Source organism: Anastrepha ludens, chromosome 2, assembly GCF_028408465.1.
Source record: "Anastrepha ludens isolate Willacy chromosome 2, idAnaLude1.1, whole genome shotgun sequence".
In the NCBI taxonomy this organism is placed as follows: Eukaryota; Metazoa; Arthropoda; class Insecta; order Diptera; family Tephritidae; genus Anastrepha; species Anastrepha ludens.
Genome location: NC_071498.1, coordinates 44,883,649 through 44,901,441, shown reverse-complemented (window position 1 = coordinate 44,901,441; position 17,793 = coordinate 44,883,649). Strand labels below are relative to the sequence as shown.

The following is a 17,793-nucleotide window of genomic DNA, read 5'->3' as shown; positions in this document are numbered from 1 at the left end:
ATACCCTGGCCATGCTTCAACATCGACGTCGGCGCAGAATATTCATGGCCTGAAGGTTATGCTGTGTATCTGGTGGGACCAGCTGGGTGTTGTGTATTATGAGCTACTGAAACCGAATGAAACGATTACGGGGGATGTCTACCGACGACAATTGATGCGTTTGAGCCGAGCACTGCGAGAAAAACGGCCGCAATACGCCGATAGACACGACAAAGTTATTTTGCAACATGACAATGCTCGGCCACATGTTGCACAAGTGGTCAAAACATACTTAGAAACGCTCAAATGGGATGTCCTACCCCACCCGCTGTATAGTCCAGACCTTGCGCCATCCGATTACTATCTCTTCCGATCGATGCAACATGGCCTGGCTGACCAGCACTTCCGTAATTACGATGAAGTCAAAAAATGGATCGATTCGTGGATTGCGGCAAAACCGACCGAATTTTTCACAAAGGGAATCCGTGAATTGCCAGAAAGATGGGAAAAAGTAGTAGTAAGCGATGGACAATATTTTGAATATTAAATTTGTAACCATTTTACGTCAATAAAGTTTCAAATTTCGAAAAAAAACCGCACGAACTTATTCATAGTCCTATATTTTAACCGGATAACTCAGTTTCTCTTCATAATTGGTCAGGGAATAACAACCAATTATGAAATAATTAATTTTTTTTGTATTAACTATTTTTTATAGAACCCCAAAAAGCCCCCATAAAACGAAAATCTAAGAAAAAATCGAAAAACAATATTTTATATTACTTTTATGATATTTTTTTGTGAGATTGGTTGTTATTCCCTGACCAATTATGAAGAGAAACTGAGTTATCCGGTTAAAATATATTCATTTTCCAGGTTTTTACATGAAATCTACGAAAAAGTATTTTTTTCCCATGCAAAATACATGGGATATTTCAAAGCCCCGGCGGCACCATTAAATATGGTCTGATTAAAAAAAAAAAAATACGGGTCTTTTTATTTTTCATTCTTTACCATTATGGGGGGCGGCAGCATAAAAATTTTAATATAAATTTTTTCCCATGCATTTTTGGACCACCCTAATATATATACATAATTGGCGCGTACACCCTTTTTGGGTGTTTGGCCGAGCTCCTCCTCCTGTTTGTGGCGTGTGTCTTGATGTTGTTCCACAAATGGAGGGACCTACAGTTTCAAGCCGAGTCCGAACGGGAGATATTTTTTATGAGGAGCTATTCCACGGCAGAAATACACTCGGAGGTATGCCATTATCTCTGAATTCTGAATGGTAGTCACAAGGCTACGGCAGCCGCCAAGCAAATAGTTGAACAAAATAGGGAACGGTTAGTTCAGCAGTTTCAGAACTAGTAAATTCATCTTTATCAGGCTGTTGCAAAAACGAAATAGTTATAAGGCACTTTAAACTTAGGAATAATTTATCGGGGCAGTTAGTAAAGTTAACTTTATTCGTTAGATGATATACTGGTATGTTTTTAGAGTATCACATTAGAGAACTAAATCAAAGTGTAGACTGAAGACCCTGACGAGAGTACTTATATTTTGCAGATCCCAACTAATTAAAAACTTTTGTACAATATTTTAATTCGTTTTTGTTTTTTTTTGCTTCAAAATTATTAGCTGCATTGCTCGCTGTTTTTATCATGGTAATGAACTGGGCGAACAGCGCAATTAAGTGCTGGATGATGTAAGAAAGTAGATAAAGAAGTCATTAGGTGAGTGTAATGTTTTAATTGCAGAAATCCAAAGCTAGATATTGAAATAGGTACCATTACTGTTGCTGCTATTGTAGCAGAACAAAATATGCCACTACCAATTGATATAAAGAATTTCGGGAAAAGTTGTTAGAGTTTAGATAATCAGCTGGAGCTTGGGTAACAAAATTTGGTCGAATAAAAATATGTATGTCATGGAAACGAAGACTTGCTCATTCCCGGGTTCATTAGGGCGAATTTTTACCGTTAGGGCAAATAAACTTTGCCCAATACTGCATATTCAATACAAATGTATATTATAAGTATATAAGTGCGATTTCCAATGCCATTTCATTGCATATGAGGAAGACTCACAACGTATTCTCTTATTTTTTGAATGATGTTTTAGTCTCATTTATCATTGCCTTAGTTAACTTACTCGTGCGTTTTCCAAAATAACCACACACGCACATATAAATGACAGCACACAAATAACGTTGCATACCTCCAGGCATTGAACCAATAAGAATATGTGGCATGTGTTTGTAAGCACTTATTTCTCATTAGGTCACATTAATAAGAATTCAATTTAAGAATGCAAATCATAAAAATGAAATGTTTAAAGCACGAGTGTGACAATCGAATATTAGACTAGTAGCGACTAGCAAAAGGTGTTTAGATGTGCAGAACTTCACAATGTGACAGGTATCTATCAAACCCGCTTTGTATGCAAATACATACCCCACACGAAAAAATTATAAGACCAACTAAATTTTCATATATTTATATTATCAATTTAGGGCTAGACATTTATGTTTTTAATGCTAAATGTCTTAAAAATATCTAGAAATAAGTACACATTTTACGAGACTTCAATTAATTATTAAGGAAAGTTAAATCTATACAACAAAAAAAGTATAAGACCAATGTCTTAATATTTAATATTCTAATTAAATTATTATTAATTTAATAAACAAAGAATTATTGGGGTTAGTTGTCAAAATGTCTTTCATTTATAAAACCGATTTAGAAAGTATTGCCCATACATTTTCGATTGCGGCAATTATAGGACAGTCGCCGAGGATGAAAAGCTCCTACGGGTTGAGCTCGTGAATGGATAAGAAAGCTTGGTTTAAGAAAATGTGTATACTATACTTAGAGATTCTTGCGAAAACGTACGCTTATAATCATTAGGACGAATCGATTTGCATGGAACGCAATTTTTGAACTTCTGTAATACATAGGGTGAATTAAAAAAAAATCGAAGTAATTTTACTGAAAAAAAGCTAGCAGTATTTGTTGGTTTGAGCGTTCGATTCTGAAAAAATATAGTCATTGTGGCAGCTTACAAATCCCTGATTAGATAGGCAAAACGACGTCGTTGTCGTTTCAATGTTGTCCAATGGTAGGCCCAGGAACCGACCGTTTCGAGAATCTGGGACCAAGGAAGAGGTGTATAAGATGACTAAATTCAAGCGGACATCTGAAAAGGTAGCTTGTGTCATAGTATCTTCGAACTCTCGGTAAAAATCGTTTAAAGCCTTCCGTATTCCGTTGTTTGTTTTATGTATATATGTATGTTTGGATTTCGTCAGTGATATGAAAGAGATGGTTTCTGACGTGGTTCCAGAAGGGCCCACTGATATGGTTTCCGTGGTAGCATCTCAGCGGAAGCTTGTTGTTGATAAAGGTGGTTTGCTTCTTTTCCAAGAGCATACACACCTCACTTTGAAGGCGCTGTCCAGGAGACATCGGAGAGTGGCTTCATACATTGCATGGTATTAGGTGTTGCCGCCACGATTAGCGCTGCGTAATTTAGAACCGTAATAATTGGTCCTTACACTCTTGGTTGGGTGTTTTGCCGAGCTTTCCCTCCTATTTGAGGAGTGCGTCTTGAAGTTTTTCCACAAAAGAAGGGGCCTACAGTTTTATACCGTCTTCGAACGGCAAATAGTTTGTGTGAGGAATTTTTTATACCATAAATACACTGGGAGGTTTGCCATTGCCTACATAGGGGCGGCCGCCGCAGCCCGTACTCGAAACACCGGGCATGAAAAATCAAATGATAAAAAAGGTTGCCATTGCCGGAAGATAATATTGAGCATTCTAATTTGTAGAAGTTTAAAAGTAGTAAGGAGAGGACACCACTCTGTGGCGGCACCTCTGCTTTATCCTTTGTTTAGATGTTTGATCTCTAAATATAACGGATGATTGCCAATCACATAGGTAATTCGCTGGCCATCCCTTCAGTGCAGTAGGCGAGTAGCGTTGCGTGGCTGTCAATAGCAACAACCCTTGTTAAATTTAGGACTATTAGGGCCATTCATCGTGAATAATGTCTAATCATATATGGTTTTTTCTCAGTCAATATGTGTCCTACATGACCTTAGGTAAGCTTGAATACCAAAGCACGGTTGTTTGCCAGTGTAAGAAGCTTTAAAGACGTCATCATTTGTCATGATAGTAAAACGGCCATCAAGAAGTTTGCGCAATATGTACGAAAAGAACGTACTAGTTCTGAACTGGAAACTTTTTTTTACGTTTTTCCTGCTGGGACGCTATGCCGGCTATTATTTTTGCAGTTTTTGCGTTCCATTTGTTGGACAAAGGAAACGAAACACATGTTGCTCTTCTCACCGGCTCGCAAATATACAAATGAGGCTACGCGTTTGAAGTTCTCTGTGAAGAAATTTACTGAGCGCCCTTCTCGCGGAGACGCATATGCTCCAAAAGTGCTGTGAGAGGAAACGTGGCTCATTAGTGAATACATATGTACGTATGTGTGTTGATAAACCGGGGTGGCGCAAATAGCTATGCGGCTGAGATTTGCATACGTATCAGCGTACGTACATATGTACATATATGTATAAGCGTGTACGTTAGTTAGTCACATTCATGTACGTCCATTTCGATTACACTTCCATTGATTTTGGCGAGCACGAAAAATGTTTGTTGGGTGCATTGGATGAAATAGCAGATGACGGCTCAAATCCACCTCATGTTTTTCTTTAGATTTCAGTTGTATACGAGTCGCGCGAGCGACCAGTCATCGGTTTACATTTGTAGTGAGTATAGTTTCGGTGGTTGGTAATTTTGGCGGTTGGTTGTTGTGCTATTGTGCCGGTTTTTCGATATCTCGTGCGGTTCTAGATTGATTTAGGGAGCGGCAGAGACGTGTTGTTAGCATTGAATATTCGCTATTCGTGCCGCATGCTTTGGCAAGGAAAACGTTACCATATAGGATTGTGTGAAGGCAAATTAATTAAAAGAGAATGAATGAATAAAAGCAACAATTAATAATAAAATAAGAATAATTGGTATATTTTTATGTATACAGGAATACAGATGTATTTGCGTCCGAGTACTGTTTGATTATTGCTTTCACTTGCTGATTGAAATGCACTTACCGATTGTTGTTGATGTGGATTGACAAAATTTGTACGAATCGTCACCGTGGCGTCTTTTTTCGCTATCTTTAACAATTGATTACACAACGTGTGACGCGTGAATGTTTAGAAAAAAGGGAGAGTGACACAGCTCGATTTACCTACCAAGAAGTAATCGAATTTTCGATATAAAACAGCTGATTCAGTGTTCTACTGTCGCGTAGATGTATTCGTAGAACTTACCTATACATTTGTGTGTACATATGTATGTATGTACATTTACATATAACTATATTAGTGCCACAGGTGTTTTCATAGCGCGCATCGGTCGCCGTCAAAAATAGATAAAATAAATTGCAATAGTTTCCGAACCAATATCGTTCACGAGTGTGCAGACATAATTATCTAACTCCAGAGCTCAACGTTACCCGACTGCCGACTGCTAACGTCCGAGGTGCTTATCACGTCCATACGTAAGTGCAATTGAGATGTAGTACAACTGTTGAACGGGACACTTGTTTAATTTTAGAACTATAGAACTTTTTTTGGAAAAAAAAAAAAAACAAAAAATTAAGACAATATTGAAGCTTTTTATTTAGCAATCTTTATAACTTATATTGCTTATAAATTCGGCGTGTTATGAAGTATATCCTGTTGACCCAATTTTTGCAGCGTAATCGACCTTATCTCTCTAATGACGCTCTAAATATTATCCTTCAAGTCTTCAATCGTACCTGATTGATTAGAAATGTCTAGGACTAAAAAACTAAAACCACTTCAGGGATTTGGCCTATATAGCGAAGCATTTTTTCAAGGTTAAAATCACAAGCTTGTAAAATTTTGTTTGCAAGTACTTAGCCGTTCTGTTATTGAATACAACCTCTGATAACTTTTACCAACGACTTACTTTTTCAAAAATTAATTAAATCAAGTGCAGATACACCATTTCCATTACGCTATTCTTTCGGATATCCAAGCTTCAATCCAGGCACTGGATTCAGTTACAAAAACCTCTAAACTGGCAGAAAATAACCTTACCATCTTGACCGTAAGCCTTAAAATAACCTTAATCTGGGTCCCGGGGCATCGGAACATTGAAGGAAGCGAAAAAGCGGACGAACTGGCAAGAGGAGGATCAACCATAAATAACATTCTTGCAGAATCGGTATTTACATCACAATCAAGAATACATTTCCCTCAAAATACCTCCGAATCGCGAAATGCAGATGGAGAGACCAGACTACGTGCAAAGTTAGCAGAATGTTATGGCCCACCTACAACTTCAATACTGACAAATATGAAACGAAGAGATGCCTGCAGACCCACGGCAATTATAACTGCTATCTCGTCAATCGGGTAGCTAGCAGCCTAAATGGGCATCCCTCATAACATAAACTGTCACAGTTGTAAACAACCAGAGAAAAAGGAAACAATTTTCCACTTCCTCAGTGAATGTCCTGCCTTATGGAAGGAGAGAATGTTAACCCTTGGCAAACCATTGTTGGAGAGTCTTGAACACCTGTCTGGTTTACACGTCAACAACGTAATTGGGTTCGTAAACCGCACAGACTGGATATAGTCATGCTGTAAATAACCAATAACCAAGTTACTGGCGAAGAAGTGGAAACAAAAAGGGGTGGAAGCGCCAGTTCTGAATAAATCACCACTTTAACCAACCAGCCAACACAATTTCCACGATATTTGAAATTAAATATTTTTTGATATTCGATTAAAAAAAAAAATCCTATGTGCTTTCATAGGCAGCACTGCAAGGTGGGGCCAAATACCAACCAACCAACACAATTTCCAGGATATTTGAAATTATTTTTTCCTATTCGATTAAAAAAACCCTATGTGTTTCCATAGGCAGTACTACAAGGTGGCGCAAAATTAATCACCTTATCGGAAAATGTATAACTTTGCACGTCGTACGCCAATAATTTTTGACAAAAGTGAACTATACAGTTATTTACATAGATTGTATTTACATTAGGCCTATTTTTATTTATTGTCTCAAGACTTATAAGTCCTATTATTACTTAAGTTGAACGTCTCCGACGTGGTTACGAAATTCTCCCGCAATTTCGCAATCGTGAAATGGGTACTATTGATTCCGCTTTGACAGTTTTTCGTGACAAATTTATAATTATTAATAATAATATTATAATTAAAACATGTTATTAAATTGTTCAGAATGCACAAAAATTTAAGGAAAACGTGTGATTGGTAAATGGTGCATAAATTTCACTCAATTTTTTCTATAAGTCTCGACCTACACACCGTAGTTAATACGACAGGTTTATTAACTTGCTGACACCAGGGCCAGAATGAATTGAAATTGATTTTACATATTTTTATAAACAGGGGAAAAATAACGCCTGAATAAAATGTTTACACTTAACGTACCCTCGCAAAAAATGTGGTCCAAGAGAGTCAAATAATATAAACTAAGCAACCATATGGCAAATCTATTTCTCCAGACGATTCGGCCACATCTAAATAAAATAACGATTTCAGCAGCTCTTTATCGAGAGTTTTGCTGAAACCATTGGATGATTGGTATTGACTCGAAAGCACGAATTAACTTTTGAGACCCTCTTCTATTTTGATGGACATACTTTTTCAGCATGTAATGGAGTGTAGATTGCAGCAAACTTTATTTATTCGCATACCAAATAAGCTAAGAACGAGTCGAATTTTAAAATAGGCGAGGTGATCTGCAAGTTTGGCGCAAAGAACTTGAGTTTTAGAAATCAATTTCCACAATTAGAGAATGTTGCGCGGGTGTATGTTGCACGGCCACCTTTTAGAATATAATGAATGGAAATGTCAAGCATATGAAGAAACACCCCTTATGTACAAACATACATACATATATAAATAGCTATCGGCTTTCATTTCAACTAATAGAATTTCATATGGCTGTTTATATTTTATTTTTTTATTATATTTTATTGTATTCAATGTTTTATGTGCATGCGTCTGCTCTCAGCGCGTAAGTTTGCAAATTGTTGCTAAGTGTTGACGATTTTAATACTTGCCAATAACACTTTGACTTTTTAGCTGATAAACTTTCTCTTGGTGTAATGAATCGAAATGTTTGAAATTTTATATTTTACGATGGTTGTGTGCTAAGTATTATTAACCCTAAGGCGGTGCCACTACTAGGATAGGGTGATTCCTTACGATGGTCAATTTTGAAATTTGAAAGGAAACAGTGTTTATTTGAAAAGATTTGTTGTTTTTATTCTAAGAAAAGAGTGGATAATTCACTTTTCTAAATTTTGAAGTTGAAAAATAAATTAATAATTTATTCTCATACAGTATTCTTATTTTCTCAGTTAACTGTAAACTATTTACATTAAGTACAAGGTGACATCAAATTAATCATTCAATTTTGTTTTGGGTAACTTTTTTACTAAAACAAATTTTTTTGAGTGATGGAAATCTTTATTTAAACTACTTGTATTAAGTACAAGATGGCACAAAATTAATTACGAAATTTTATTTTTGAGAAAATTTTTTACCAAAATTACAGAAAATATTTTGAGTTACGGAAATATTTATTTAAACTACTTATATTACGTACAAGGTGGTACAAAATCAATTTTGTTTTTCAATAACTTTTTACTAAAAAAATGATTTGAATGTTGGTCATCTTTATTTAAACCTCTTTTATTAAGTACAAGGTGGCGCACAATTAAACATACAATTTAGTTTGTGAACTACTTTTTAACTAAAAAATATGATTTTCAGTGATGGAAATCCCTATTTTGACTTTTACTATTTTGACTTTCATTATTTGCCCGTTTGTTTACTACAGCTGTGAAGTTCACATATGTCAAATGTGATTGACCCAATTTGCGAAAATTATACATTTTCCGACAGGGTGATTAATTTTGCGCCACCTTGTATTTCGTATCTAGCTCCTCTCTGCATGCATTTATTATCCCCTGGCAGTAATTGCAATTAGCAACCACAGGTTGGAAAACATGTTGATAATGCGTAATCGTTTGAAGTACCTAAATGTATGCTTCAAGTTATTGATACGCATCACAATCGCAAATTGCTTATCACAGAATTTTTTAAACGTCAAGATATTAAACCAAACTCCTAGTATACTCGTAGAACAACGTACTGCGAACTAGAAAACCACTGTTAAAGTCATTCACATAAGAAAATTGTGACTATTTTTGAAGAATATGACTATCAAGTAGGGAAATCTTACTAACCTCATAGGAATCTGCCTGTATTTATAAACTTCTCTGGTATACTAGAAACATAAAAATGATTAGAAATCAAAGTAACGACTACTTTAGTCTACAGTGGCGTTCACTGAAATTCGGGTACTTGTGTCGCGGTTAGTTAGGGATGAACTTCAACGGGATCTAGGCTTAAACTTTTTTTGTCATTATTTGAGAGTGTGATTTGTAAATCGTGGAAAAATTGGAAAAATGTTAAACCGTAAACAAGCGAGCGAGTGTAATAAAACTATAATTTTAACTTTACGCCACAAAAACGAAAACCTTTGCGAAATTAGAGTTAAAGTTAGATTTTAGTAAGATTGTAATAGTTCCTCCTGCCATGAAAAAGCTCCTCATAAAAATATCTGCCGTTCGGAGTCGGCTTGAAACTGTAGGTCCCTCCATTTGTGGAACATCATCAAGACGCACACCACAAAAAGGAGGAGGAGCTCGGCCAAACACCTAACAGAAGTGTACGCGCCAATTATTTTTTTTTTTTTTTTTTTTGTAATAGTTCCTCACACTAATTGCAACTTCCAGGCAGCAAAAATATTACTTTACAAATATTCTGGTTGAAGGCCTTAAAACTCCTTTAGTACTATTTTTTGGAATTCTATATTATATTAATTACATATGTCTATATGTTGGTACAACTGTCGTCTATAGTGTCGCACAGTTTGATCGCGATCTGCCAACTAACTTGGTTTTGGCATTGAATTATATCAGTCAACCGCAGGTATGCTCTACGATTTTCACTATGGATAAAACGGGATTTCGCGTGCCAAATCGTTGAATATGTTGCAGAAAGCCTATGTCGAGTGTGCTTTATCAAAAAACGCGGGTCTACGAAGGGTATTAGGTATGGGAATAAGTTTCGCTGTCGTAAAAAAGTTGTCGCTGGTGATACTATTTTTATGTTCGCTCTAGTAATATAGTGGTGATTTGAAGTGTTGTATATTGATCGTCCAATATTTACGGTAATCACTGGCAATGAAAAATGAATCTATTATGATAACCCTAGGTGTATCTGGTGGAATTAGAACGGTGTCATCTAAACCATCTGAATTGGCCACCACCACTGGCGATCGTTACCGATTGCAGCTAAATCGTTTGAATCGAGCTCTCAAAGAAAAGACGCCGGAATGGGACGGTAGACATGACAAACTGAGTTAGCTGCATGACAACGCCAGGTCGCACGTTGCTAAATCGGTCCACAAATATTTAGAAAGACTGAATTTGGACGTCTTGCCCCATCCCCCGTATTCCCCAGATATTGCACCTTCGTATTATCATCTGTTCCGATTAATGCAGTCAGCCCTTATTGGAGAGCGCTTCACTTTTTACGAGAGCATCGCAAACTGGATCAAGTCAAAAGTACTCGAATTTTTCGTCAGAGGAATCCGTATGCTGTATGAAAGATGGAGTAAAGTTGTAGCTTCGTGTATTGTTTAATTGTTTAAATAATTTGTAACTTTGGAGCAAGGACGCAAACTTATTGCCATACCCAATACACAATATTGCATTTTACAATAAACAAAAAATCATATATGCAACTCAAAGCTCAAAATTTTGTACAAAATACCCAAAAATCACACAGATTAAAAAAAAAAAGCAATACCTAAAAGTTTTCAATATTTATTGAGAATTTCTAGAACAATTCTGGGTGTACAATTTTATAGTCCATTCAATATTAGTAAAGTACAAGTTTAAATAGATTAAAATTCTCAATGATTTTTTGAAATTTGTTTTCCCTGAGTGTTGAGGTTTTTTTTTTTCTCTAAAAAACTTCCACATGTGCTTCGTATAGAAGAAAATGCTCAACATCTCACTGAAAAGAAAATATTTTCGGAAATCAACGCGACTTAAACTTGCACTTTATTATATAATATTAACATTTTCTGATTAAAAAGTTGGTAATTTTAATAAACTTTTCTCAATTTCGTAAAAAGTTTGAAACTTGGCCTATGCTAAAAAATGAATTATATTTTTATTCAAAACTAGTTAAAATTAATAAAAAAGTAAATGTCTATATATAATCGCATGAGCGGTGTGGGTTTTTTGTTGACGAGTGTGTGTACATATAGAAGTAAAAACTCAATTTTCTTCTGTGTTGATTTCACGTGGATGAAATCGTAGTTAATCTAGAAATATATTCGTAAATTTGCTGATTTATAGGTTCAGACACCTTTCACACATTATATAGGCACTAATCTACATGACATGATTTGCTTCTTTGTATTCTCCATTACATGAAAATATAATTGATAAATAGAAAAACAAAAGTTACATATATAACGCTTTTAGACCCTACTAAAAATTATAAGTAATTTCCACATAGAGACTCTATGGAAAATTTATGATTATGATTAGCTTTAAAATATACGTATTTGCATGATTTATATCGGCAAGAAGAAAACTGATTCATAAATTATTCACTTTAGGCGGTGACAATCTCATTACACACCCTGCGTTTTCTTCCATACACACAAAAAATGGCGCGCATTCGTTATATGGAGAAAATGCACAACACCGCTAGCAAACAAAAAGTGTTAGAAATCAAGACGAGCCACTTGAAACTTGCACTTTTTATACCAAAATCCAATGGCCTCGAAATTTTTCTAAAAATTCTGATTAAAAAGTGTGAAGTTTTGATGAAAATTTGTTTGGATTTATATGATTTTCGTAAGAAAATGTATTATATTTTCATAAGATTATTAGAATTAAATAGGAAACAAATAAATTGCCAAAACCTGTCAATAAGTCATAGTGTCAAAGTTATTTGACGTAGTGTATATGACGTTTTCCTGATATGCGATACTTCCATTTATGAGCAGGGTGCGTACACGGGTAGGTGTGACCATTCGTATGACGTGACTTTTGCTAAGTTCATGAAAAGATCCAAACAGAGCTTTAATTCAAATATATGCAGTTATTATTGCAGTGTATATGCATGCGCTTATGTGTATACTAAGTATACGCTAAGGAGCAGGTACAAAGATGATTCCACCTCATCCTCCATACAGCTGACGCAAAAGGGGCTCGAGGTAATTCCAAGCCTCACAGCACGATTACCTCGTGGATAGTGTCTTGTGAGGACACCCACGAAATTCGAGTGCGGAGATTTTCTCAACCTCAGAAGATTCCTCGAACGCCTCCGATCCGGTTTTTAAAAATATTTTTTCTATAAAATCACATCAGATGCTAGAAGATTTTATGCTTAAAAGGTCTATAAACATAAAAAATGCGTAAAAAATTGGTCAACGGATTGTTATTTTTGAGTTTTGAGGAAGACTTGAACAATTCGCCCAAAGATATAGGGTGTTTTTTAGCTGCATGAGAACTATCGATATCGATAACTATGGTTTGACAGCTGAGAATGGCAAACTGTGCTGACATTTCTGTTTAGAAAGGTTTGGCAAGTTATCAGGAGTCGTTTAACGCCATGAAAACGCTTCCAAATTGTGGAAATTTACTTTGAAAAGAAAAATTTTTTTTTTTTTTTTTGTGTAAATATTTTATTTGCAATCTATCTTAATATATATATTCTAATCTATTTGCACAAATGCAAAACTACATATAAAATTACGATATTTGTTCTAAGATTTGATCTTAAATGTATTAAATTTCATTTGTACTAATGAGTTGCTTATCTTCATATAGGAACTTATGTATTTTGTTTTTTATTTAGTGTTGAATAAATAATTTAATTCAGCAAAATTAGAGAAATGGCAAGTCTAAGATATGATTACGCTTCAGTCGTATTGTTTCATTACTTGAGTCTGATAAGCATATAGCATTCGTATTTACATGGTTTGACAGCCGTGCAAGATATCTGTTAGAAAAGTTTGGAATTTCACTCTGTACAAATGGGATATCTAAGTCCTTGTGTATTGCTTCATTTGTGACAAACCAAGGGGCATTAACAAGAGCATGCAAAGTTTTTGATTGGTAGCGTTGCAGGATTTCTATATTCGATTTGCTAGCAGTTCCCCAAAGCTGTATACCGTAGGTCCATACAGGCTTAAAAATAGCTTTATATAGTCTTATTTTGTTTTCAAAACTAAGCTGAGATTTGCGACCAAGCAGCCAGTGCATTCGCTTGGTTTTATTTTTAAGCTGCTCTTGTTTGGCCTTAATATGGGATTTCCAAGTAAGGCGTCGATCTAAATGCATTCCTAAATATGTCACCTTGGTATTCGTTGGTATTACAGCATTATTTAAAAATATTCTAGGGCAGTTATCTTTTCTTAACGTAAAGGTGACATGGGTAGACTTGTCGGAGTTAACTTTGATCCTCCATTTGTCAAGCCAAATTTCGAAAATATTTAATTGGTTTTGCAGCAAAGAGGATGCTGTTGCAGGTGAATCGCTAGAAGCTATGAAGGCTGTATCGTCAGCGTAAGTAGCCACTTCCACTTCTTCTGTTATTGGCATGTCGGAAGTAAATATTGTGAATAGGACGGGGCCCAACACACTACCCTGGGGCACACTAGCGCTAATATTGTATATTTCTGAAGACGCATCTCGGTGTCTAACATAAAAGTGCCTTTCACTCAGATAGGATTTAAGGATCAAATAGAAATGTGCTGGCAGGAGTTTTTTAATTTTGTATAGAAGTCCCACATGCCATACTCTGTCGAATGCCTGTTGAACATCTAAAAAAGCTGCAAAAATAAATAAATAATAACAATAAATTTGTTCCTGAAGTTCATAGAGCACTTGGTCCATTTTGCGTGCATCGTTCCTTATTTATTTCGAAATGTAGAAGGAGTTGCCGTTATCAGCTAAACATCGACAGCATTTGAATCCAACAAGAGGACGCATCTTGCCATTCAGCGCGCTTAACAATCGATTTATTGGACTGATCGAATGAACCTTGTAACTCTTAGACGCAGTGGACACATGCCGTATATCATATTCAAAGAATAATGAACTTATCTACAAGTTTTTATTAAAAAAAATTAATTCCAACGAATTTCTGTTTTGTATTATCATTTTAAATTCTCAAGATTTAAAAAAAAAACACCCGATATATTCTCACGCTTTTAATTTTTTGTTTGGAAAATTAATTCATTCGCAAATACCATTATTTTATTTTATTGATAAAATTCCTAATTATTTTAAAGCTGAGTCCTCACTCACAGCGAAGAGAAATTTCCGTCTTTGTCTGCAAGGAGGCGAAAAGCTTCGTCGAAAAACTCGTTTCTATTGTATTGCATGCAAGAATCCGGCACTCAAAAATCCAAAATCCATCCATACATGTTTTGCTTGCCTTCTACCGAATCCATAAATAAATATTGTTTCATATTTTATCATGAATTTCATTGTAATCAACTTTTTGTTCTTCGAAATGAGTCTAAGTATAGAACAAAACAAAAAATCCTTTATTTCACAAAACGAATTTTTTTGCTTCTGTAGGTATGTAACTCAATCCATACCAAAACCAATAAATATTCCCATACAATTAGATGCAAATACATAGGGCTCCAGCCAAACCCGAGGTGCCCAACCGAAAGTGCAATATTTTAAATCCTCTTTTTCGTTCTGTTTGAGGATCCTTTTTAAAAGGTTATATCCATAAATCGATCGAAAATCAAATTCTAGACATCTATCTGGAAACTCAAGTCGTTAGCTATAACAAAAATATGCTAAATTTACATCCAAAGTCGAAAAAGGTCTGGGCAGACCTGGGTGTCCAACGGAGGGTAAAACAAAAATCGATTTTTGGTGTTACTTTCATATCGGTTCAGCTCACGTAAATCTTAAAAGTTTTTCGAAATATTGACACATGTCTTAAAATATAACAATTTTTATCCGATTTATTTTTTGCATGGAGTTTGTTGCACCTTAATATACATACATACCTTAGCTGCTATGTTACTGTTGTTATTTTGAGTTTGTGCACCATTTTTTTATGGCTATAATGTTTCTAATTAATTTGTGGCATTTGACTACTCCAGTGGTTGCGTGCTATTAAGATCATCCGGTCGGTTGAATTTTGTACAACTTTTACCATCATAATCGGCTTTACATCGATAATACAATATTGAATTGTTGGCTTCCAAGTTAATCGTTAGTCGGAACTAGTGACTTCTCGTAGGTTGACAAAAAATAGTTAAAAAGTTAGATTAAATCGTCTATGTTAGGTGGAAGACAAAAAGCAAATTATTTCATTCCACCATTCGCTGCACATTTAACAAGTAGGTAGATTAATTAATAAAAAAAATTGTATCTTCAAAAAAAAGTTTGTTTTTGTTTTTTTTTAATTCAGTGGGTGTATAATGCGCATAAAAATTACGTTTACAATTGGAATAATAAGTCTGATTATTTTTCATTAATTTACACATACACAAGTACTTCATCGAATTTAATAGTATACTCGTATACATCAAATTTGTCAGAGCGTGAAGAGTATTTCTCTGCATATGAGAATTAATGTTGCTATTTGTGTTGTAATGCTAAGTATTCGTTCGAACGGTGTTATTAAATTTCGGATACATCCAATATTTCTTCATATTTGGCGGTTGACGTAGTCGAGTGGGTTTGTGGCTGACTACCATTCGGTTGGTCACGAGTTCAAAAGCCACTGTAGACATGAAGCATTAAAGTTAGGCGTGTTCGCCGAAAACAATAACCACAGTAATACTGCGACCCTGTTACTTTTTTGATGACCTGTTGCTAGAATAGTGCGCTCAAGTGCTAAAACCTATTTCAGCACAGTGCAGGGTGGTTAGAGAGCAGATGAAATTCTTTCACATTTACAGCTTCTTCAACATTTTTGGACATACACAGCCTTTCTGCATGCTAGTTTAGCTATTTAACAGTGCCTTGTTAGCATTCGGATGGCAGGAGATCCCTGTGCCCTTCCTTTTCAAGACACACTCCTTTTCAAAAGCAAAATAAGTAAAATATTAGAACGGGGGTATCGAAGATAATGAACTTAGGAAATCGTCAGGCCATTTTATGAATTAGCCAAAGCCATTTAATGAATTACTGGTCTCTTATATCGGTATCGACCATCGGTAGATAGGTAGTTAGATGGAATGGTTAAAGTACCAGTCTGGCACACCCCAAGTAGCACTAAGCGCTGTTTTGATACCATTTTGAGACCTGCAATGGGCAAATACCTACAGCAGGTAGATGGGATTTAGGTTGGAGCACTGCCCTAGTTTATCGAAGAAAAGAGCAACTATTGACCTTAATCCTCTGGCTGCCAAACCCGGACATTTACAGAGAAAGTGCTCACCAGAATCCTTCTCTAAAAGGTTTCCACAGCTTCTGCAATAATTCCAATTGGGTAAAAAGGGCAAACCTTTTCTGCGTATATGCCGATAGTCCAACGACCGGTAAGCAAAGCAACGAGTTTGGAAATTGAACGGCAAATGAGAACTTTCTGTGCCCTAGGGTCAAAGGGTTTTCGAAATAGCACACAAAGAAATTGAGCTCCGTCTATCCTGCGTGTTTCTTAGAAATAAGTTGTGCGATTTCTTTTTAACAACAGTCAAGGGCATGCCGATGCCTGGGTAGGAGACCTCTGGGACTTGCCTTCCTGCCAAGTTCATATGCAATCTCATTTCCCTCTACGTTCTCATGTCCTGGAACTAACGATTATTAGGTACTAAAGTCAATAAAATTGGAAATTTTAAAATTTTACCCAAATAATAGTTATTAAGGGGGGGGTAGGGTTTAGCGCTAAAAAAAAACACTTTGTTTTTGAATTTTTTACAGAAATATGGCTTAAGATACTTTAATAAAATCAGTTGCATGTTATTGTACATCTTTTCAATAAGTTTTTAAAAAATATTAATAATAAAATATTGACAAATAAGCCCATGACAGAGTTTTTTTGGAGATATGTTTTTCGAGAGGTGCTCTGCGGTGCCAATCGGCATTCGTCGTAGAATCATCTGAAACTAAAAAAGTCGAATTTTTCAGTTAAAGTATGACGTAATGCTCCCCCCTACATTAATAAAATTTTTTTTTTTCATTTTTGTAGTTTTGGTGGCAAAAAAACGTAAAACGAGAATTTTTGGCGAAAAATTTCGCCATATTTGTAAGTGAAAAACAACCTTAAAAAATAAAAATAAAAAAAAAACAGTGTAGGGGGGAGGTATTTTTGATTTAGAAAACGTGTGCCAAATTTGAAAAGAATCGGTTGAATAGTTTTGGAGTTGTGATTGGCACCGACTTTTAAGAAGTCGTTTCGGGGAAAACGCGTTTGAAAAAATTACTCTGAGAAATTATCGATGCTCCGCATTCGAGGTAGAGTGCCTACAAAGGCTATAACTTTGAGAGTTCTGCTCCGATCCACTTAAAATTTTGACACAACATTCTTGAAATGATTTACTATAAGATGAGTGAAGAAAAAAAATTTCAATTCTGCTAAATAGGCGTATTCAGAATACGCGTTGTAAGAAATTTCGAAATCTTAGGTTGTTTTTACAAAATGAGACCCGCCTATGAAAAACGAAT

General features: G+C 35.5%; 1 protein-coding gene across 1 annotated transcript in view; it reads left to right on the top strand.

Moving 5' to 3' along the window:
- Positions 1-4,716: 4,716 nt before the first annotated feature.
- Positions 4,717-17,793, top strand: part of LOC128869931 (ATP-binding cassette sub-family C member 4) — a 55,537-nt gene continuing 42,460 nt past the window's right edge. Inside the window, exons 1-2 of the mRNA XM_054112533.1 lie at positions 4,717-4,756; positions 5,029-5,550. The gene's annotated coding sequence lies outside the window, so the exon portion shown is untranslated. The remainder of the gene's footprint in view (positions 4,757-5,028; positions 5,551-17,793) is intronic.